Source organism: Nilaparvata lugens, chromosome 2 (assembly GCF_014356525.2).
Source record: "Nilaparvata lugens isolate BPH chromosome 2, ASM1435652v1, whole genome shotgun sequence".
Taxonomy (NCBI): domain Eukaryota; kingdom Metazoa; phylum Arthropoda; class Insecta; order Hemiptera; family Delphacidae; genus Nilaparvata; species Nilaparvata lugens.
In genome coordinates, this window is record NC_052505.1 from 34213349 (window position 1) to 34239428 (window position 26080).

Sequence of the window (26080 nt, forward strand, 5' to 3'; positions counted from 1 at the left end):
CCCCAGGGAAAATTTTGTGTTGTAAACTAATGCAATATTCTTATGACCAGGAAACATAAAAAAATTAATAATTATTTATTATTTTGTTCAAAATTACGTGGATAATCTGTTGTGAGCAAGTACTTTTACAAAGTGTATATAAAGTATACTCTCACGTGATTGGTCGACGCTGTGTGACGTAGTTGATGTCTCAGCTGACATTGAAATCGATGTGCACCAATAGAATTTGAGAGAGGCGTTCGTTGTGAAAACAGTTAGTTTTATACGTTGAACCAGTTTCTTCCATTGGAAACTTATTGAATGAATTATTACTGTTTTTCTCAGTTATTTGTTGTGTATGATATCACTATCTGTTAATTCATGTGATATAGGCATATTACCACTACTACTACTACTACTACTACTACTACTACTACTACTACTACTTACTATTTGTCTATAAATTGGTATTATTATCAACCCAAGCCATAAATTATGTTCAAATCATAATATAATGAATCAAATCAATTTATTTCGGTATAGCCAAACGTCGAACGAACAATAAGCAACACCAAAATACACAGCGCTCTCCTTCGTACACATTTTTGTTTGTAGACTTCTATCTCTTTTTCCGTAGCAATAGTTAGTCTGTAGGTTAGTGGTGGCCTGAATGATGCGGAACATTCCTAGCGAGCACGGCAAACAGGTAGTGACACCGTGACAACAAAGCGGCGCCCGTCCGCCCGGACACCAACGGACACCACTCAGCGAGCATTCATCCGTGGTCGGTTGCGTCCGGGTGGCGGGGGGGGATGCCTTGACAGAGGAAGCCTTGCTGCTGCGCTGACTCTTCACAACAGGCTTGTCGCTTTACATCATCGCTCCTCACTCAACCCGTGGCCAAAGACGTTTACAGCTTACAGGCACCTTTTAAAGGTCTTCAACTCATTTCCAAAGAGTTTTGAATGCACCTGAAAGGTCTTCGCTATGGAACTATACATATCAATAGTTGATAGTTCTCTGTATACTGTGAAGATCTATAGATAACGAATATACAGTACTGTACTCCATGCAGGAGTAGATATGTGTAGGTAATAGCCTGTATCATAATATATTATTGTAGTATGTATACAACGGTATTATGCGTTGTACACATAGTTCTACGTTTTTGCTGGTGTCTGGTTGATTCTTTTGACGACCCAACTTCTTTGGATTCATTGAATGTTCATTATTGACGCTTCACCAGCCATGTATCATAGCTTTTCAAAGAAATTTCTTGTGGTTGTCTCTTTTGATCAGGATTCCTCGAAACTCCTTTTACTTACTGGCTCCTCCACTCCTAGTTTTGTATTATTCGTTCAACTCATTTTGGATCTCATTCTCTTCTTTTGACCAGGCTTAATCCTTAAATATTCACTACTTGTTCACCTACTTAGCCTATCTCAGCCAACTTACTTTAGTTCATATTTCTGAACCAATTTTATATCTTTTCTGTTTAGACACACATTCTGATAGAGTAAGAAATCCACCACATAAATAATCATATTATAGAATGCTAAAAATAATTCATATTTTTTGCTACTGGAAGAAATTTGAATTCCAGTAGAATGCAGGGTTTGAAGCTACTGTAATGTATTATGTTCTAAAAAGATCAATGACCCAAGATCCACTCTCTGTTTTATTAAATTTGTACTGCATTGTAGAAATCTATTATGCTCATAATTGGATGATCATATTTACAGCTGACGTTACTATACCAGCCACAGTAATTTTACCGCCAACCCCGCAAAAACTCGTAGAACGCGTCACTTCTTGAGCAGAAGCGATAACGTGCAAATTGAAAGAAGTCGCTCGCCTAACGAGGGCGTTCAGGTTCAAAAGGACACTCGGGTGCTATTGTTATCCTGGCAAATATTCAATTCGCGAGGTATGCCTATGCCTGGAGAATATTCGATTAATGGTGTGCCATTGGAGCACGTTTTGGAGCAAAGTTAATGCGAGTACGAAGCCACTTCATCTCAGCGGGAGATAATGTAGTAGATCTGGCACCGAACCGTCTCGGCTGGCGTTCTGCCATCTTGAATATATCTATATCTACCATCTACCTAATAGTTCATACTCCTTTTGAATATCTATATTTTTGATCCATTTAATAGTCCATACCTCTTGAATATATCTATATCTGTGATCTGTTTAATGCTGTATATCCATGGCAGTCATGTTTTAATATATCTATCTATATAACCGGGCCGCATGCAGTACTTGAATGGAGAAATTAGTGCCCAGTCTTCAAGTTGCCGTGTCACCTTTAGCTTTACTCAACATGCATTCATCCAGGTGTGGAAAAGTGTTAACACGAGTCAAAGAGTGTTACTTCTCTTCAAGTTCATCAATAATATATTATTAATCTTGCATCAGATCGTAGAAATTGTAAATGGTGGTGTAATAATTGGCTGATGCGATGTGTTACTGTGCGAGTACTTGAACTACATTCACAACTAAATGGGCTGGAAACGAAATGAAATAAAGCTTGTTATAAAGAAGTATACCACTTGAAAATCAATCAGTTGAAATGATTAGTAATAATAAATTACGATTTTGAAAAAATAAATTATAATAATTTGAAATATGTTTGAAATTGAGGTATCACAGTAATAACTTCATTGAACATTCACACAAATTCACATTGAGTTTTTCATTCCTTGGATCTTTAGTTTTTGTGTTTTGGTTTAAAAATAGCAATATCCTTTTATCTTGAATACAGTTCATCAATTAATGTACAGTGGAGTCTGGATCTTCGAAGGAGATAAGACATATTACACTAGCTTATAAATTTTTGAGAAATATCATGATTCTAATTTCTTCTACAAGTCCCTATTATATTAATCAGTTCAAGAATTCTTATACTCTGTCCAAACTGGCATGAGCGCTGAAAGATTAAGCCGACCCTCGCTCTCCCACGCGCAGGCACACACGCCCGGCCCACCTGCGCCATTGATATACTATGTATACTACGTAGTATACAGGTAGGCAAACAGTCCCTTCACTTACACACACAAAAGGTGACTGTGCTTGTGTGTGTGAGTAGTAGGAGGGTCGGCCTAATCCTTCAGAGCTCATGCCAATTTGGACAGAGTATAAATGCTTTCGAACATTTCAGTCTTATTGGAATTATAGAAGAGGATGGTAATAGTGTTAACATTCTATTTCATTCTCGTAAATTACTATTTCTTGGGGATTTCTGAAACGACTCGATTACTTCAAATTCTTCTAACAAAAAACTTACTAGCTCAAAATTTTAAAATCCATCATAAAATTTCCCCTAACAATCTTTTTTTCATTATAAGATTTCTTATTTTAACTTTACTCTCACAATCTGTCTGTCGTATTTTATACTATATACTGTACTAGACTTCGCAAATGCACAAAATAAACATCTATAAAATGATTAATTACTCGACAATTCAATGTACAGTTACGAAATTGAGTAGTAACATTAGTAGGCCTATGGTGCAATACAGTGCGTGACAAGCACTGGCTTGCTACTATCAAAATAATTGGATAGTTAATGTTATGTTCTCTACCAAATTAATTTTTTCTAGCACAGTTTTAATAATTAGCTGTACGAGATGTACGTATGAAGAAAAAGTAACAGGAGGCAAGTGAGGGGTGATAATATTTTGTAAGCAGGCCAAAAAAGGATAACTATTCAAAGAACATTGCTGATTCACTCAAAATTACTAGAGCTTATAGCCTACATTCGCTTACATTTTGAACTTGCAATAAGAATGTATTTGAAGTTATCATTACATTTTATTTTTTTTACTATACAGATGATACCACATTAGCTCTTTGTCTGTGCTTGGGTTATGTAAAGTGTGAGTGTTTTGATGAGGTGATCAAACGTCCATGTCACCCGTTGGAATCGAACCCAAGAACCAGTCGGTGCTAGCAGACTGAAGTTCGTATCGCTCTTGACAGCTCTCGGCCGGCTTCATTTCAGAATAACCTTCATACTTTTTTAACTTGATTTCAAATGAATATGAACAACAATACTATAAACTAATATAAAAATAGGTTAAACTCCACATTCTATCTCATTGAACATTATTTCATTTTAAAGTCTTTATTTATGGCTTTCAAACGTTCTTTATGGATTCTACCTTTAATCTTCATGAGACAACCATTATTTATTATACAAGTTGATAGTCAACACTCATCAAGATAAATACTCCTTAAATTCTTACGATACAGAAATGTTAGGAACAAGCTATTTTATGAATTTGTATGCAGCTTTTATGGGGTAGATCTCGTGAATATGCCTGTATCATAGAAACTTAATAGATGCATCTATTGTGAAATCTACAAGCTTAAAGTGATTCAGTGATATAAGAATTAATGAAACTATAACATTGCAATGGAAACTGTTGAATCATCTTATTAATTTTTGGACTATATCTTCATCAATTTCTTTCATCTAAAACACATATTTTCTCTCAAAAGTTCCATTAGCAATCAATCATAGACTTATCAATCTATCTCACATATTAATATACCTTATCAAAAACTCATTAATTTCCGTAAACGTAAACAGTTCTCCTGAAAGACTGAGTAAACAAACACTCCAACCTAATGATTCATCTGGAACAGTCATGATAGGTTTATAATATTCATGACAATACGGGTAAACAATCTGATGATAATGTCATGTTTTGTGACTATGTACGTGAGTACGTGGAGAGAGTAATAACTGCTCCAAATTGATAAACTCATATATTATGAGGGTCTCTTATCAAACTTTCAAGTACCTCGGTACACACAGAAACTTAACCTGATAATTAAGTAAGGATTCGTTTATTTTTTTCTCTCTCTCCAGTTGTATCACTCTTATAAGAATACACTTAAATGCACATTTAAATTAGGATATATTGTATATTGTGGAAACAGTTTTCGGAGAGAAAAATTAAAGGATTTAAAAAGAATATTGTTGAATCAGTACGTGTGTTTTTGAATTAATTTTCAGAAACAAATTCCAACAGTATGAACAGAAAACATTTATAAATCTTGAAGTTGAGATCTTTAGCTCTGGTGAGATTGCTTTCTTAATAGTTCATCTCTGATAAATTAAAACTTTTGTATCCTATTATTGTAATCTGAAACTGTTTAAAAGGTGCTCATTCACGAGAAAAATCTGCTGTTGTAGTATTCAATCACCTTCAATGGTATTTTGTCTTTATTGAGTGATCAATTTTCAATCGTTTACATTCATCATAACTCTGTTTCGAGTTCATATTGACAAGAAAATTGAAATTTGATTCTGAATGTTTAAGGAAGAGTTCTGTGCTGCGAAAATTTCAAATTTTTAAATAATTAAAAACTTATGCTCTACTCTGAAAACCTTTAAAACTCAATACTCATAATCTATTCAAAGCTGAGAATGAAAATTGTTAAGTACTATTCACTACAGCTCTCTATGAAATTGAAATTACAGACTAATGAATATTCACAAATTAATTGCTGATCAGTTTCTCTCCCATTCTCTTGGATTACAATAGTTGGAAATGAGAGAACTGCTGTAGTTTGTATCAATGTACCTAAAATACAATGTATTCTATACTCTGTCCAAACAGGCATGAGCTCTGAAGGATTAGGCCGACCCTCCTACTACTCACACAAACAAGCGCAGTCTTCTATTGTGTGTGTGAGTAAAGGGACGGTCTACCTACCTGTATACTACGTAGTATACATAGTATGTCAATGGCGCAGGTAGGCCGGACCTGTGTGCCTGCGCGTGGGGGAGCGAGGGTCGGCTTAATCTTTTAGCGCTCATGCAAGTTTGGAAAGAGTATAGGTCCCTTGGTTTGTATGATCATAAAAATCCATTTAACCTTTTGCAATTATTTAATTATTTTGCATTATTTATGAATGATGGTACAATCGCACACTGATTATATATAGAATAATATTAAGATAATACAGGTTCAATACAGGGAAAAGTTCAATGAAAATTGGAAATTGGTATAACATCGATACTCATTACTGGCCAGATGAAAAGTTACAATGATTAGAGACCTGTAAGAGATATTCATAGTTAACTTTGTGGAAGCTCTCCATTCTTGGAGATCTTGTATCTCGTTATTCTCAATAAAGTAGTTCTAAAATGTATAAGGAGGCAGTTAATTTACATAGGTCCTAAAATAATAAACCTTATTCCAAATCACTTTCTCATGGACAATAAGATCAGCGAAAAAATTAAACTGGATATAAAAAACTGGACATACAGTAATTTCTTCTTCCATTTAGATTTATAAGACTCAAGATTTCTGCTCCAGCATTATTCTTCATTGTTTTTTTTCATTTGGACTCGCTTACCTTTATTTTGCGTACCCATTCCTCTGTTTTTCTTCCTTCCCCCCATTTCTTACTTCCCTTTTTTCCTCATCACTTCTCTCTTCTCTTCTTTGCCTGTCTATTGCATGGAAACCATAGTTGGCTAGGTATCTTCCTCTCTTTTTTTCTTTCCTCCAACACACCCAACCACAAAGCCCATGGTTTTTTTATATTTGTAACATTTTATTGTATTTTATTTGTTTCGTAATTCTTTGTCAATTGAAATGTTATAAATTTATGAGAGACAAGAAATAGGTTTAGAATAAGAGAATGCAATATTATTGGGAATATGTTTTTTTAGTGTTCCATGTCAGGAGATTCAATTCACTCTTGCAACTTCTGCAATCAATAATTTTGAAGGAGCAAGTAGCCTAGTGAAGAATGTTGGTTGATGGTCGGATGAAGCATTTGACTGGCGCAGATCAGAGAGGTGGCACGCATTTCATAGTGAAGTTAATTGGCTATTACATTGATGAGATTGGTTTCCAGATCAGTGACATTGATGCATCCTTTTTACGTCCTTCGATTACAGAGGAATGTCAGGTCAAGAAATGATGTAGCATAATTACTGATTATTTCACCAAGGTGTTATTAGTCCAAGTCGCCCATTTCACCAATGCCAATTATTGGTGCTCTTCTTACTACTCTCGGCCACGTGTTTTCAAATAATTACAGTATCCCATTTTCTCGTCTGATTTATTTGTAAAAATGTAATACAAGATTATAAATTTGTCGATTTGTCATATTTCTCTGATATTTTGACTGTTGAAAAGTGGATTCTTATTGATCCGAAAGCACATAGCTTGGAGTGAATTAATATTGTACATTTTTTTATGAATAGTGCTAGATCTTTGCTCTGAAATGGCATGTCAGTAATGACTGGAGGAGCATTGAAAAGTTCATAATGAGCATTCAATATGATAATTTCAACATTATACAGTAATACTTGGGAGAATAGTGAATATGCTTGGAAATATTATCTTTATTAAAACTTATAAATGGAACATTTTGCGACAATTTAGGAAAAAGATTCGAATCTTACAACAACAATGTTTTTCAAAACGAATAGCTAATAAAAACTCCATGTCGAGTTTACACTGTAATACTAAGGTAACAGTTGACAATATTCGACTCTACCTTCTCTCTCCCGACTGGACGGTCGACAGTTGATATTGGGTATTAGTTTTTAACCCGATCACTCCCGTAATCCAAGCGTAATTTGTACATTGACAACTAGGCGAGGCGAAAATCCATAAGACTTATGTAATTTTATACTCTGCCAATATGTAGTAGCATTAGCTGGGTGATGAGACAAGTAGAAAGGATATCAATGTGCTTTTTTAATGTATATTACATTTTGAAAAGTATGTAAATTACATGATGCATCCACAAATGTTTAGCCTATTCGGTATGTTATTCAAAAGCAGCAGCAGCAGAACTCATTAAATTTATTCTTATTGCTTTTATTGGCAGAGAGATCCTTTTGGATGTTCTGCCTCGCCGTATTACCCAATGTCATTCCTATCAACACTTAAGTTTATAGGTTATGTATTGGGTTCTTCATGTTTTCTTACTAAAAATTTGCACTTTTCAGCAGCAGAACTGAATCAATTTCAATGAAGTAGTCATTTGGAGGCTGCTAGACTGTTCTAAGCAAACAAACAAGCAAACTTTAGACTGTTAAATAAAAATCGCCATCATGATAGCCGACCTCCGCCATGGAGACGGTACATGAAGAAGAAGAAGAAGACGACGAAGAAGAAGAAGAAGAAGAAGAAGAAGAAGAACAACAACAACAACAAGAATAAGAAGAGACTGTTCTAAAGAAAATATTAACAAATTAGAAAAGATAATAATTGTTTAATTTTATAGACATCCTTGAGGAAAATTTATACCAGCACATCAGAGAAGTTGGGGTGAAATGGTGTCGTCGAAGTTTCGGAACTGTGTATCATTAGGGCTGTCACTGGGGAAGAGATACTGTATTGTACTTTCGTGGGAAGCGCACAATAACAGACTTGAGTGCAAACAGAATGAGTATCATTGAAACAATTCTGAGCTTCTTCATAATCCACTCTTGAAGCAATTCATTATTGTTCCATTCTCGTTCTATCGGGAAACGGCTGTACAAAATCAGTTCAGTAACAGCTTTCGAAGAGCGGTAGTCCAATTAAGAAATAATTTTTCAGCAATTAATCTCGCAAACGTGAAGAAAGACGTGTTATCAAAGGGAAATAACACCTGAACAGGCATTGCTGTGCTCACCCTGACCCTTCCCCCCCATCACAACTGTCATCCATCAGCTAAGAGAATCGGCCCGGAATGCCTTATAAAGAAGTGTTCGTCATCTCTACGGATGTTAGACCAGACAGAGGACCCGCTCAAAATGCATTCATCCTGCATATCATTTCATCTCCTCCATTTTATTTGCTGTCAAATCATCCGTCGAGTCTTTACTGCTAATTAGGCAAGATTTTATTATCAATGACCTCGGTTGGTTTTATTTCTTAGCAAACGCAAAAATCTCGAACTTCTTCTGTGGCAAAAAACCAGTTGCACAGAGCGACTGCTTCGCATTGAAGGATGAACATTCAAATTAACACATGTAGTATGTTATTAAACTGTTGTGTCTTGTACATCTCATCAGATAACAGCGCATTCCTCTGTCTTCTCATTTGCAAGTGCAAGACATGAAGAGGTCCTCCCTTGCGAATGTTGAACAATTTTCTCAATTGATATAATTATAATGGACATTAGCGGTAGTGATAAATGAATCTGTGATTATATGTTTAGATTCCTCTCTTCTTCACATACAAGCATAATCTTTTCACTTCGAAAAACTCCTAATCATGAACTTGTCTTATGACATGCTGAATGTAAATTATGAAATAAAATACTTATTTTCGTCTTTCTTTTCAACTTTTAAAATCCTTTTTTTAGTATTATTTAAGTCTAATCTGTTTTAAAAACTCTCGATTCAACACGTGTTCTTCGAGTGATCAAAGTCTCCAAAACTCATCAGTTTTCCAATAACTGAGTCTAGTGGGTTTATCCACTACCTCCGTAAACAAAGCCGTAGTGACGTCAGCACAGGTAGGGCTCCTACACCAATGAGAATTCGTTGATTTTAGCTGATCTATATCAGCTAGTGCTTTTATTGGTGTAGGATCCCTACCTGTGCTGACGTCACACGAATGCAATATGGCTTTGTTTACGGAGGTAGTGGTTTATCCTGTACAGACCAATAGCTACTGACTGTTTATGTTTATAGTAGTTTTTTGCATAGAAGCTTCAGCCATCCAGACTCCTGAAAATAAAAATGACGGTCATTCACCAAGCCAGATAAAGTCGAAAACCCTGAGGAAACTTCTTAAATCCAAATATATAGATTTCCATGATGATGATTATTGTTATCAATGATATCAACTCAGACTAATTTTATCTTCCAATTGCTTTTACTATCAGTTCTGATCAATTCTACTTTTCCATTGTTTGCTGTTAATTATATTATTAACATATTGATCAGAAAATAGTAGGCATTTTTGTGTAACTATTCATTTAGACCAAATATAAATTTTTACGTTAGACCAGAAACAACTGATACAAGTTGTATGCTATCTCACGCTATCTTTTCTCAAAGTGCACTATCTTACACAAAGTTGATTCTAATTCAATTATTTTACAGGTTACTAGTGCGCCTGTTCAATTTCGGACTGCGAAGAAACCCCCTCGTATTATAAGGTAAGGCATCTACCCAATTATACAGAACACAGCTTATTCATCCAAGTTTATTTATCTTGTAAAAACATTGAATAATTTAGTAAAATAATATATATTATGCATTATTAGTTGAGGCGAGCTCTCATGATCTCATCTAGTCATCTACAACAAATAATCAGTTTGTAGAGAAAATTCTTCTTTGGTTTTGGTTGAGAACAGATATTTGGTAAGCTGCTTCTTTCCTCCAAATATTAGTTTCCTCCCAAAAAAGACTGTCTTTCGACAATAGTTATGGAAAAATTAGATGAGGATCCCTCTAAACAACAGTAAAGTAATAACATCGGCTCTACTGTTGAAAATAATTACCATATTATTCCACCTTACCGGTTGCCTCGGTCTAACAAGAAACGGGAATGACATAATTAGCCGTCCAACTTGAATCTACTTCAAATCCTCCCTAACCATATGTACTATTTTTATCCGACACAGTCCTCCTCAATCTCTCATGGCTTCTGTATCGAATGAATGAATGAGGAGGACAACTTCAATTCAAACAAAACGTCGGAACGTGATTTATGGTTGAATCGTGGCTGGAAACCAGCATGATAAACATGGTGATCCGTCATTCGAATCACTACTTGAAATACGCAGCTATGAGACCCCTACTGCTTTCTGTGAGAATAGTGGAAATTCACTTCAACCAGTCAGCTTTCCTTATAGATAACACAAATGCTCCTCATTCGTCCAATTCTGACGATATTTGTCCAATTCTGACATCTTGAGGTGATCTCACCATAGTCATACAGGATCTGAGATGAGCGACTAAAAGACACGCATGAGTACGAGACTGTGGGAAGATATGAACAATCGGAAGGATTTCCTCTTTAGGGCTGTGTCGGAACATTGACCTATGTCTCGGCCACTCCACTCTCACTATGCTCTGCTCTGCTCTGCTCCGTGTCATTGATGTACCCAACTAGTATTATGAACGTGTTTCATTACTATCTCAGTTAAAGATCTTACGAACCAACATCAGTGAACAAAGCATTCAATAAACCGCCGTGGAACTTTGGGGAACCCTGCGTTTCCCTTGTAGGCCTGTTTGGTTTCTACTTCAAAGCTATGAGGGATCGGGGGAGTTCGAGTTGAATCCCATGGGTTAATAACGCATCGAACTTGCTCGTAGTGTAGTGGATTAATGAGGCTCAGGGGTGTGGCGTGGAGGCTGGGGTGGGGGTAGGGTAGGAGTAAGATGGAGCATGCTGTTGACAGGTGAAAAGTTTGTGATGGAAAACTGTTATAGGAAATTGGTTTTCTGTGAGAAAGTTTGTTTTTCAGATTGAAGTTTTTACATTCCAGACCTATCAAATAATATAAGGTAGTCTACAAATCATTTCCGTAAAGGAATATGAATATGTTGTGTGTGTCACAGGTGGATTATATTTGTTAAGTATGATGCATGCTATTTGTAAAAGAATATGAATTTAAAAAACCCAAGAAAATCAAACCATGATTTCCAGATGAGAATTTGCGAATCGAGTTGACCTCATATGCTAAGTATAAAAATCTGGTGTGGCACACTCACACAACTTTTTTTGCCGTTATGAAAATTGTACACCTGACGCTAGTGTTCACGCGCATCTAAAGTCTACTATTCAAAGATCTGAGCCAGCTGGTGACAGGACAATATCGCTGGATACACACGAGATCTGCTATCTCTTCATAGTGAATGATTTGATAGAATCAACAGTTGCCAACAGTTTGCAATCGGATAATCACATTTTCTCATATTTCAAGCTTATTTTCAATTTTAGGTGAAAATGTTACTGGATATTACTTGAAGAGATTTTCATGTTCAATTTTTCCCACTCGAAATTTTTCGTTTAAATTATATCTGAGACCTGATAATTGGAAATCTTAAATAAAACTTTGCATAGATGGGGCGGATCTCCTGAAATTTTTACAGATATGGGACTTGTGTCAGTTGATATAGCTTATCAATGACTATTCTAGGTATACATTTGATCAAAATCGTTGAAGCCAATTTCGAGAAAATCGCGAGAAACCCTGTTTTTGACAACATTTATGCCATCTTAGCCGCCATATTGAATTGCATTTGATCGAAATTGTTCGTGTCGGATCCTTATACTGTAAGGACCTTGAGTTCCAAATTTCAAGTCATTCCTTTAATTGGGAGATGAGATATCGTGTACACAGACGCACATACACACACACACACACACACACACACACACACACACACACACACACACACACACACACCAATACCTAAATACCTTGAAACGTATAGAAAGTTAGAAATTGGGGTACCTTAATTTTTTCGGAAAGCAATACTTTCCTTACCTATGGTAATAGGCCTATGGTTACCTATGGTAATATGGTATAGAAAGGCCTTTCCTTGGCCTATTACCATAGGTAAGGAAAGTAATATAATGTGATTGGATAGAATCCGAGGCTTAAAGGAAATGAATCTTTTAACAAGCTGATCACTCTGTTCAGAGAATTGGCTAGTGATTGTCATGTATTATGTTTGTTGTTTGTAGCCTATCAGTACTGTTATCATTAAAGTTTTACTAGTTCAGAATCGGAAAATTAGATTCCTCAAAATACAGCTGTTACAAGAATGGGAATATTGATCAATAGACCCATTTTTTCGTGTGTGGATGACCAAGATAAAGCTCTCTACATTCACAGTAGAAGTTTTCAAAGTTATCAAATTCCCTGCAAACCCAACCATATTGAAGCAAGTATTGTTGTATTGTCAGAAGACTGAAAGAAATCAAACCCACGCTGAGATACTGTTTTATTTTGTGGGGTCGTTCAGCGAGCATTTATGGCAACAGCCTGTGACAAGTGACTTCACAATAGCTATTAAAGTTGTAGGAATTTAGAAATTTAAAGCTGTGTTCTCTGATAGCACAAATTTGACTACAAAAGTCGATTGAAGCTGGAGGGAAATTGAAAAGAATCGATGGGCATTTACGATTTCTTCCGCCCAAAGTTGACTAAGTTATTCCCACTAATCTTCCGCCCACTGACAGTATTATGGCCCAACTGATCTTTATGGGCTTGAACATGCTTTCTATTTTTTACAACACAATAAAACAATTATTCAAATTATCAATGATTCACAATCCTTGAAAAATCACAAAAATTTTATTGTTTATTACTGCGAACTCAATCAGTCTGTCGTTCACTAATAGCAGCATAATTTCTTCCCACCTTCAGGTTTCCATTGATTTATCTCATTCATAATGTTTTCTCTTATGAGTTTTTGGAAATTGGATTATGAATATTTTCAACATGGAGAGAGTATTTGACCGAGTGAAGTGAGGTCTAAGATTCAAGTCGACGGTTTGACATTTCTCTTAATGTTTAAATATTTATATGTTGCGCATTTACGGCGAAAGGCAATAGAAAGGCGGTAATAGATTTTCATGAAATTTGACAGGTATGTTCCTATTTTGATTGCGCGTCGACCTATATACAAGGTTTTTGAAAATTTTGCATTTCAAGGATAATATAAAAGAAAAAATCTGGTGTGGTACACTCACACAACTTTCCTTGCTCATATTTGAAACTTCGAACAGACTTCTGTATATGTGTATATATAATTGTTTTCAAAGTACTTTTTCTTGTGTGAATTGTGAAATTCGATGATTTTTTTAGTCGTCATTTTTTTAAAGAATATTACGGAGCTCCTGAAATTTTCCCAGAAATAAGACTCATGCCAGTTGATAGGGCTTATAAATGGCTATCCATGGTACGAATTTGAAGGAAATCGTTAGAGCCGTTTTCGAGAAAAACGTGAAAAACATGGTTTTTTAGTAATTATCGGCCATTTTTTCCGCCATCTTGAATTGAATTTTATTGAATTTCTTATTGTCGGATCCTCATGGTATAAGGACCTTAAGTTTAAAATTTCAAGTCAATCGGTTAATTAGGAATGGAGTTATCGTGTTCACAGACATACACACATACACACACACACACACACACACACACACACACACACACACACACACACACACACACATACACACACACACACACACACACACATACACACACACAGACCAACACCCAAAAATCATGTTTTTGGACTCAGGGGACCTTGAAACGTATAGAAAACATGAAAGTACCTTAATTTTTTTTGGAAAGCAATACTTTCCTTACCTATGGTAATAGGGCAAGGAAAGTAAAAAACTAAAAAAAGCCTCTTTCATACGCCAATATCAGAATAAAAATCAGACTAAAGAATTATTCATCATAAATCAGCTGACAGATGTGTGGAGAAGCCAGTCTATTGCTGTATCCCCCTAAGGTCTATAGTTTCAATCAGGTACTTGTGGATGAGAATACTACGAGAGGTCTACTGTTCACAGAACTACTAGTTATCATTACTTTACAGTGCGAATTTTTTGCATTGGAATCGACTATACTAATATTATGAATGTTTCAAGTATCTACTTTCATGATATTCGTATCTTTGGTCAATCTTAAATCTTGCTTAGTTGAATTGTTGCTCTTATGAACATAATGGTTAATGAATTATTATAGTACTGGTATTGTGATCAGTTAAAAATATGTCTTTTTGAACAACCACCAGCAATAATGTGATTCTCTAATAATGCTTTAAAATTAATTCAAGTGTAGTATCTGAAACTATGATTGAGCTCAGTTTCAGGTATATCTAGGGCTAATCCCATTACCATACTGATAATTTCTATTTTGATAGCTAATCGAAGAAAAGTCTTATCAAACTTGATCACTTCCAAGGCCACAAAATAAATGAAAAACGATGATAATAAGCGAATTCGTTGAATAAGTCTCATGGGGTGAATCAGATTTGGCTACAGAATGAAATGTTCAAAAATATCTCATTATTTTCATAGGCAGCAAAATCTATAATACCGCCAGAGGAGTTGAAAGTGTCTAAATCCTTGATTTCGAAATCACACAAAAATAGTCCACTTTGGTAGAAGAGTAGTGTGACAATAGAGTCAAGGCAAGTATACCTAGGATTTGCGAATCGCTAACCCGCTAACTGCATTGCAGTGGTGGCATGCTATTTCTATCCTTCCTTCTCATCCTCCTCCTCACCACTCCTCCTTCGTCTTGTTCCTCTCCTCTTGTGAGAACAGTCTTCAATTATTCATTCCGGACACCATACACGTTTCCTGCTCTGAATAATTGCTCATTCTATTATCATATTTGAATGTATAACTCATTTCAAACAAAATATGTCTTCATCTGATGCGTAATTCTTGATGTGATGTAAAACTGAGTTAACAGCCATAGCTTCGATACAATCTGATTTAACTGGAAAAATGAGTAATGATTAAGTTACAAGATGAACATTCAAGTTATAAATATTGAGTTATTCAGAAACGATACGTACAGACATTTTTAATGGTAACTCCCACAAGGTGCTCCTCTTGAATACGAAATATCTTCCAATTTCTCACCAAAATGTTGTGCAATTGCAAAATCCATTTTTGGAAATAAACAGTTGCCCATTGATTAGTAATTTCATAACATTGCGTGAAAAATTATTGTCGGAACAAACATCTTCGGTGTATAGTTTACCGACGTAAACCTTACGACGCGGTCTTCTCCTTGCGTTGGTTCAAAGCAGTTCCTAACTGAATAATTGATCACTTTTATCGATTATATCAAATGACAGGGTGAAGGCAGCTGAAGTCACTGCCAGGAGAAGACAAGAACCCATTCATGGTCAGAGCTTCTGTCATTAAGAGACAAAAATAAGTTTCAATCAAGTCTTCAATCACTATTTCCTATTCTAATATGATGAAAGTTTTCATGAAGGTACAGTTTTGAATTTAATTGGTTATTTTTTGTTTTAGTTAGTTATTGACGTGAGAGAGTAGAGTCAGAGAGTAAGGTTTAGAGAAAACATGTTTTTTATCCATATATTTTACTGGTTTTACTTACATTAGCAATGTAATATTTCAAGTACAATATTGAAAGAGGAAGGATAGTTTTTGTATTGTTACTGTGTGTAATATTATTAATTTAGTGTCACTTGGGAAAAGTGAAGTCAATGAATGAAATCTCAAAATTCGAACATGATATTTTTGATAAAATTATCAAGCTACAATATAATTCTATATGGAAATGGGGTGCTAAAAAATAGTATGTCATACAATTTTCCAATGCCCAATATTCTTCGTATTGCCAATGGAGGATTAAACATTGTGATTGCCAAAAGAACAGGGGAGGGTATATTTTGTTTCAAATTCAAACTATAGCAAACCCTATTATCTAGATTTTTAAACTTCTCGAAAATTTTGCTCAAAATTCAGTTGAGAAATGCCAACCTTCTCAGAATAGATTGATTAGAAATTTGACCCTCTCTTCTAGCTTTTCTAGTTGAACATAACCTTCTGTTCCAAGGCAAAATATGAACCAGTGTTTAATTTCATCTCGCAGAAATTGGATCTAAAGCTGTTTTTTAAAAGTTGAGTTGATTCTAGCGGTAATCCGATTCTCCCTTACACGTACATGTACAATATTGGGTGTCATGTGATCATGCAATATTCATAACATAAAAAGTTGTAATAATGTTGTTCCATAAACTCGTTGACCATGAAATGGATTATCTTCATCCGATATTGATTCCAAGACTTATTGATCTGTCAAATAAAGAATTAAATAATGTTCAAGAACGTCAGAAAAAGCTCAGCTTTAGACTATATAATTATCGATCAGATGAAATTTGGGCTATTAAGAGCCTGAAGTTGACCCAAGCAAAAATACATAATTTTCGAGTCCATAATGTTTTCCTATGAAGTACCTCGAAAAAGATTATAATGATTCAAACGAAAATTTTCCAAACATGCCAACATTTCAATTAGAAGCTGTTATCTTGATAGAATTCAACAGAGGATAGAAAACCGGTTTTTTAACATATTAGGCCTACTGTATATTGAAATTTGTATATTGTTGAAATTTCGTAATTCACGTTCAAAGGAAGGAATACGTTTAATCGGATGGGCACGTTAATTTGTCGGTCCCGGCTTAAGTATGACAGTCGTAAAGCCCATTGGCGGCTTAAATGATATATATTGTGGCAGGGTGGGACCTTCCCGCAAAGGATTCCCCACCAACAAAAGCCATACGAATTTACTTTCAAAGGAAGAAATTAACAGTTTGTTTTTTCAACAACCCTATCTTAAATCACTACAGTCCTTGCAAACCTTAGTTTGCAGCACGGGTCTTTGACCAATGACTATTGACTTTGACTATTACTTCAATATAAAAATAGGAGCACACTGTTGTCGTTTGTATGCTGATTCTATCAAAAAGGCCTACGCTCTCTTTTTCGCTCTCTCACACAATAGCTCACTGGTGACTTGGATTCTGTAAAATCTGGCAGCACTTTAATTCATAAGAGTATAGCTGCAAACTAAGGTTTGCACAGACTATAGAAGATTTTATATAGTGGAGAGACTTCCTCTGCAACGTTCAAATGGTATCTTTGCAGGCCGGCCAGGTTGATCGAGTGGACTAGGGCGTTCCAATCTTCATTCTGCTAGCGGTGCCAGGTCATGGGTTCGAATCCCGACAATTGATATTCACATTGATAATCTTATCCCATTACTCATAAGCAAGTAAAAAGGTTATGAGAGTAGCCTGCCATCCGAAATAAAGTTTTAAAATTTCTTATAAAACGATAAATTATCAAATAGTATACATTTTGAACAGAGTTTCTTCAAACACTCTAACAACTTGATTAGAAGCTGATGGCTTGATATATTTTCACATAGAGATTCCTTTAGTTGATAAGGAACTGAAAAACAAACACTTTCTCTTCCGCTTCATTATTTTTTAAGTAGACATATGTACTTGCCAGTCATGAGGGAATATGAATAACTGTTTAATACCCAAAAACGGATTATCACTTGATGATCTAGCCCATGTAGGATGTGACTAGCACTTCTATATTTGGAAAATTTCTTAAGAATTCGAAACTACAGTGGTAGTTACTTTTCAAGACACCAAAATATTCCACTCTGTTGAATGAGAGACAGTAAGTTGATTTAAAAAAGTTGCTACTCATACTTTTCTAGTCACTACTGTAACTTGTAATTAAGTGGAAGGTTCGAAGCTTATAGAAGATCATTTCAACTTTTCAGTAATCTATCAACAATTTGCCGTCATCGATTCTACTGGAAAATGAGTAACACAAAATTGAGGGGATGATATTTATGATTTTATGAGCTGGTTTCAACAATATCAGGAATAATTAATAAACTTAAATACTACCAACAATATTTAGTTTATATTGATGGAAAGAAATATGAAATTTAACGATTTTCAATAATATCAATTCCAATTCTGTTACTTTATAAACTTTTAAATACTATTAATACATCAAAACTGTATAATTCATGCAATATTGAACACATATACAGACATTTATTTTGATAGATAGATTAAATTCTCTACTTTCATGATGAAATTAATTTTTTCTGTTGATGTTGCATCGTTGATGGGATTTTTCTTCACACATTGAATGTGTCTAAAATCAATAACACTTTCATTACTCATTTTTCATAGCATGTGTATCAACTTTTTCGCAGGGCAAACACAGAACATACGGGAAACAGCTTCTAATAGAGTCCTAACTTAAATATTGAAAGATAAAACTTTAATGGGAACGATAACATAATATGATGATTAATAAAATTAGTTAAGTAGAAAACTTAGAGCAAAAAAAGTGACTGTAACGGGATTTGAACCTGCAACCTACAGCATCAGATTCAGAAGCCCTATGCATTCGGCTATTCAGGCTTGGAAAAATTGGGCTAATTTTTTGTGATATTGAAACATTATCATCTTTCTGTTTTTCAGTAGCCGATCGGTCGGCAATTCGTAAACATGGGTCTGTAAAATGTATTAAAAATTAATAATTATTAGCCCACCTATTGAAATTTCTGGTCAGAAACCATCCCCAATATCCACACAACATATCCCCAAAGTTTCATGCCGTTCTGTCAAGTAGTTTTTAAGTCTATAGGGAACAAACAAACTAACACACAAACAGATTCAGTAGTTTCGACCTACTTTGGCTATTTTAAAATGGTACTACAAGTTTTATATTGTTTTAATTAATTTGAATAAAGTAGCCCAAGTGAAGTGATTTTAAAATATGGATTATCTGCTCTATTTCCACTCTCATCATGCGAACAGCATAGACAAATAACGGATGTTGAAAAGATAATAGTGACGTATTGGAAACGTTGAAGCCGGCAAATAGCTGGAACTTGCTGGCTATTTAATATACTCATACGTATTTTCAGGATCCACTTTCGGTTGTTTAGCATTGAAAGTACTCACGACATTCAAACGGCGCGCCAGAGGTCAAACTGGACATACGCATGCGCAGTTTGGATTGATATTCCTTCTATTTTAGGACTGAAGGAGAAAGTCCTATTAAAAAAGTCGATGCAGTTTTCATTTTGGAAGACGTTGTCCCCGTTCTCGCGATACTCTCCAATTTATGTCAGATTCGTTTACGAAAATTTGATTGGCGTCCTAGAAATTCAGTATTATAAATATGGAGTGGTTGAGCTTGCATCGAATGCGAATAGTAATCCTTGCAGGAAATTGGTTTTGATCGTGTGATTTCAACTTTTAGTGCACAAGTTTCCTGTCCTTGTTCCTGGTCTCTATGTAAAGAGATTCATTTAAAACTGACAGCATTGGTTGAACAAGAAGTTTGAAGATATTTTCAAGGAATGCTGCCAGTTTGTTGTGAATCTCATTCAAGACTGCATGAAAGTGTTATAACTGTGTTTATAATCTTGTACCTGTCCGATATAATTTTTTTAAATTTCCAACACATTATTATGTTCATGCGAACACTATTTCAATACAGTGAATTTGAATGAATGATTATACTGGTATAGAATTATGGATATCAGACTCTGACTTTATTTGTATAGTAATAAATGATTGTGAAATTATTGAGGTATGCATAAGTATAATGGAACAGCATAATGAATATGCTTGCTGAAATGAAAACTATTTGAAATTATTGGCAGTACGACAGTAAATTTTCCTCTTCCAAATCAACTAAGATAATTCAAATTGTCTTGGATTTCATTATTCGGTCCAGTATTTTTCCGCCCATTCAAGATTGAAGGAAAATAGTAGATGCTGGAATGAATGAATGCATTTGAAATAAAATGCCTTTGAATGTATCCTTCTAACGATGTGATGGTCAATTTGTTTGATGGTTACAATTAGTTCATCATTCAGGATGGAAGAATACTAGTTGGTTGTAGGACCAATAGATGCATATGCGGTGAAATAATGTATTCTGAAAATTCCGGTGTTCACCACATCAAGTGTGTAATGCAAGCAGGCTGCAGATCTCACAAAACTGCACGAATGAAAGAAGAAAAATTGTTGGAACACGAAAAGAAAGGAAAAAGTACAGTGCTCTTTGCCAGCGCCAGGAATTTGTTTCCTTTCCGATTCCAGCTCTCGGGGAGAAAAACGTTTTGTTTTGTTCCGTGTTTTTGTCCGCAGCGAGGTCTGGCTGTTGGCCGCCAGCCACAATTGACTGTGGATGACTTTTAAGATTCATGTAGAGCTGTAACCCGATATAATTCTTCAGATCCGAAAAGTGTGCTGAAAGCTTTCAACGCAGGCCAAAAAGACAAAAGAGAACTTTTAAATGGACGTTTGAAGCAAGAACTTTGTGATTAATGTGACAACTTTGAGCCGAAGATATCAATATCAATGAAGATGTACTTAACTCATACTCTATAGAATCTGCAATGGTAGCTAACCGTCCTCATAAATAACCTATACTTTCTTGAATACCATTTATATTTTATCCTCATTGGTTTTATAGAAATGTTTTGTAGGAAATGAGTTATACTGGAACAAGTCATTTCATTTTCATGAAAGGATGCATAGGTATAAACTCGTAATGTTGGTATTTTTCTACAACTTTAAAATTTCAATAAAATGTATTGTTTGAAAAAATGTTTTTCATTAAAGATCCTCTCGAAATTAAAAAAAAAATGGAGATTTTATACAATTGGCGTTGCATATTGGTATTGATTCTTTTTGTGTCCGGACCAAAGCTATTTTCAGTCATCATTAAATCTCTTTTTTCCTTATGATTGAAAATCAATCGATTCTGGAATGAGCTGTGCATTAATCATAACGTTTTTTTAACAGGAGGAGCATCTAACAAGGACATTGTGACAAATCGACGTAGGCCTACATCAACGCACAGAGTATGCAACTGTGAAAGCTAATTCAATACAACAGGTATGGCTATTTATTGAGAGTCATTTGTAAAATAGTGTCCATTATATTTTCTTAATCTGATACTTGTTATGTTCTTTACAATGAATTATACCTACATAGGACCATGACACTATGTGACATAATGAAGAAAGGTCATAAAGCCTTCAGCCCTGTTTAAATTATAAGCACTTGCATTATGAGGATCACTGTTTCTGCACTTGTCAAAATCTAGAACTGAAGAAATTCCACCTTGGCCGAGAAATTTAGGATTTCCGCTTTTTATATCTTAAGTTGTCAAGCTTGTTTTTCTATGCTACGAAAGATTGCGGTAAAGCAGCAGTTCTATTTTTTCAACGGATTGACCCACTTGTGGTTTCTTATTTGTGTGCATCTGCCAGAAAATAAATAGCAAGATAAAACGATATGCAAGCTTTCTTGGTCAATTTTTTACCGATTCAGCTTGATAGCCTAATTTTGTGGAATTTTCCGGTTCATAATTCAGTCAACTTCAAGCATTTGAATAAATTATATTGAAGAGATTGAGATCCAGAATTGCATCAGCATTTCAAATATAATAAGATTTTGAGATTCATTGTGACTAATGGGATAGGTCTGGTGCTTACTTAATAATTCCAATAAGTAATGAGAATTCATTTTGTAGGGGTTGGTGAAAATAATATTTTTTTATGGTGGTTCACCATGTATAGGCCTATTCATTTATAAAAGCACAAATTGATTGTCAGTTTTTATCCAGAATTTAATTCTCCAGTTCAAAAATATATGAACTGAACATTTTAAACTACAGTAAAATGACATGTTGAAGATAAGAAAAAAATTTAAGTTCCCATACCAGAAGACCCTTACGCAACGACAGTGTATGCCCAACGTTAGTAGACACATACCGTTAGTATATATCTAATGTTGGTATATTCTTATATACTATATTTGACCCTCACGTCCTTTCTTTTGGCCGAGAAGAGGTATAGAAACCTTATTGCATTTAGCTTTTTCAAACAATGTCATAATACAATCATTTCGAAACTAAGTAGTTCAACCGGATATTTTTAGACACTTCAATAGAGTTGTTTCTTTATTACAGTTGATAGATCAATTTCATTTTCAACTAGGATATTTCTCATTTAATGGGCTTTCACTTCAGAATCGGTTTTGGGCCATTGACCACTATTACAAGACAATCTAGTTACTAATAATTTGAAGTCTGAGATATTTAAAAGAGTAGTCAACATCGAGAAACTATTCTGAACCTCTATGGACCTATTGACCATTATTTTTTCAAATTTTTATTGGAAACAGAATGGATGTATTATTTTATATTTTTTAATCGCTTGCATATAGAAGAAAGTGAAAAGTGAACGGTTTTAGTGAAAGGCTTGTTAAAGTCGTGTATTGATTTCTCATTCCAGTGACGGTGAAATTATTGTCCTGTATGATGAACGTGATAGATCAGATGATAACAATTTCCAGGCCAAAAGGAAACCATCACTGAAATGAAGGATATTATTAACGATCGTCGAAAATGAATATCTTTTATTGCCTCTCCGTTGACATTTCAAAAAAATTCGTCCTTGCTCTTCAAATTAAGAATTATTGTTTTTCTCTCATACAACACATGCAGGACTATGATATACAAATCCCAAAATCAATCTCAACTGTATTTAACTAAATTACCGTACAACTACCTGCCAAGAAGTGCTTTCCAATTGAGAATTCTGTGTTATAAAATAGGCTTACTTCTCATCAAGATGAATGATTGTATCATGGAGAAAGGTATACTATTCGTTTGTCAATAATTGTATGATCGATCGTTTAGCGTTGTGAATTGGTAGTAATGGATTATCATCTTGGGGACTCACAAAGTCCATTTTACCATCAAGATTATCGTGGTGGAGATTTTTCTACTGGCTTTTTAACCCGATATATATACTGATCTCTCTACTATAATGTAGATAAGGATTTCATCGATAATATTTTATTAAACAGTACTCTATTTGTTCAGTTTGAGGGAACCTTCCTCCTATATTACAGGAATTCCAAATACAAAGAAGAGAAGCCCCTGTTTGAATATAACTCAAGAATAGTAAATAAATCATAGTAGCCTTTCTTTTATTTTACTGGAATTCTAAACTCAAATGAACCAGGCACCTGCTTGAATATACATACTTCCCTATCTATATATTGTATCTATACATGGTTATATTATTACCATCAAGATTATCGTGTAGGAGATTTTAATACTGGCTCCTCCACCCCCTCTATATATCGTTCACTGAACTATACTGTAAATAAGGATATCGATAATACGGCGAACTTGAGTATTCCATTCGTTGAGTTTGAGGAAACCTTCCTCCTTCACTACAGGTATTCCAAATAAAAAGTAAAGAGGCCCTCGTTTAAAACAATAGAACGTATAACGTAACAATAGAAAGTATAAATCATAGTAGCCCTTCTATTACATACTGCAATTATTTTAAACCCAAATTTATCCAGGCTTGAATATACATACTAGCCGAATGTAGCCTTGAAATCTACATTTAATCAAAAATGGAATAACGACTGATCAGTGTTTAGTTATAATCAGCAGCCTATGGTTTGTCTCGTATCAGTTACGTCCTTGATACTAGTACCAGAGAAAACTACTATAATGTACAAACCAAACTATCATGCTGTATTCTGTGCTAGTACTAAATGAGTTCGATTCCGGGATAAGCGTGCGAATTGTGGTCAGATATGAAGCGAGACTTTTACTACTGTAGTCAAGTGAAGGTGCTCTCTGCTCTCTGCTGTCTGCTCCGCCCTGAAAGAAAGTGCCGGCGCTGAATTAAACATGGGCGCACGTCCAAATAAGGCAGCATCTTTCCCAGGATTGGCCAAGTTGAATCGGAGTCAACCCAGGCACGGTAGTCGCGCAGTCAATGGCTGTATCTTCTGTTTAGTTATAAGTTGTATGCTGTGATCGTGTTGAGGAAACGGAGTCGCGGTGGCCTGGCTTCCTGGGCGAGTCGGCCTACTGACACACTGCCGAGCAGAGCGCACCTGACTGACTGCCACTGCAGCGGTGTGCTTTCATCTTGCCATCTTCAAATTGTTGTAGCTTCACTTGTATTGTTGTTGAGACAGTCATTCATAGTCACACTCGTAGTAGCAAATCGTTGCAGTAACTTGCAGCGGCTACTTGTATTGTTTTAGTATTCTCTCCTGCCTACTATCTGCTTATAACTGATTGAGTAGCTTGCAGCAATTTGTTGCAGCTAGAAATTGTGTACTATGAATCAATTATTGTTGTGGAGATACAAGTTGGTGCTACCAGTCCCTGCTACGAGTTAGAGAGATTTGGTATCGAAAGTCTGTTTCAAAAATCTGTAGCAGAGAACACAATTGGTGTTTGCAGCCTGTTACTTGTTTATTCTATGGAACATGCAAAATCGTAGAAGCTATTAATGATTTGATTAAAATATTTAAAACCTGATATTGTTTGAAATTATTTAATAATTAATTTCAAGTGATCCCTTGAGGTTTGATGACGGAATATTGTAAAGGTGGGGGTGGGTTGGAGTTTTGGAGTGGTTAAATATCTAAGATGTGTGAGTAGAATTAAATGGAAATTAGTTGATGTAAGAATTATTCACTGCGGAGTTTGGTATCAGAAGTGGTACAACACTCGTATCAGAGCCTGTAACAACGCTTATTGGATCAGTGAATTTAATATTATTTGAATATGATTCTCAACTAGTCTCACATGATTTTCTTGATCCATACTCTCTTGTTTTTTCCTTATTCATTGTATCCTTGGTTTCAATTTTTTAAACTCAGCCTGTCACTGATACATATCTCTCACATCAACTAATTTCCATTTAATTCTACTCACACATCTTAGATATTTAGCCAATACAAACCCACGACATTCCGTCATCAAACCTCAAGGGATCACTTGAAATTTATTATTCCCAATTATTAAATAAATTAAACCAATATTAGGTTTTAAATATTTCAATCAAATCAATAATAACTTCTACGATTTTTCATGTTCTATAGAATGAATTTGTTACAGTTACAGTCTGCAACACCAATTGTGTTCTCTGCTACAGATTTTTGAAACAGACTTTCGATACCAAACCTCTCTAAAACATGTAGCAGGGACTAGTTGCACCAACTTGTATCTCCACAACAATAATTAATTCATAGTACACAATCACGTAGCAGCATGTTCCTTGAATTTGTGAGTTTCACTTGCATTGTTTCAGCTTCTTCTTCGCAATCCATTCGCCGCTCATAATTAAGTCAGACCACTTCTGTTTTCCAGTAGTGTACGTACAAGACTGGCTGCTAAATTTAATTAGCAATTTCATTGTTGCGTACCCGGTTCCAATCTGATTGTTGTCCCGGTGAAGTTGATGTGCGTGCGTGTGAGATTCACTTGAAACAGTCAGCATTGGGGAGCATTGATGATTGTCAGTTTGATGTGAATATACCACTACAGCATCGTGCAACTTTCTCTCTTATCTTGAGTGCGCGTCTTCTTGTAACTTATTGGTACGCGTCAACTACTCTGCGCGCACTTTCATTCATTTCGTTTTCTCAAACTCAAAACCGGTGCTTTGACTTAAACTCGAATGAAATGTCGACATCACCAAGGTGATAGTAGTCTACAATCCAAGCC

The 26080-nt window shown here is 35.2% G+C and overlaps 1 protein-coding gene across 4 annotated transcripts in view; it reads left to right on the plus strand.

Annotated features, from left to right (window-relative positions):
- LOC111052108 overlaps positions 1 to 26080 on the plus strand; it is a 117936-nt gene that overhangs the window by 19433 nt on the left and 72423 nt on the right. For 2 of the 4 annotated variants that reach the window (XM_039421075.1, XM_039421074.1), the window contains exons 2-3: positions 10055 to 10110; positions 21331 to 21423. The exons of 1 other annotated variant lie outside the window; for it this stretch is intronic. The gene's annotated coding sequence lies outside the window, so the exon portion shown is untranslated. The remainder of the gene's footprint in view (positions 1 to 10054; positions 10111 to 21330; positions 21424 to 26080) is intronic. One more of the 4 variants, XM_039421076.1, reaches the window with a different exon arrangement.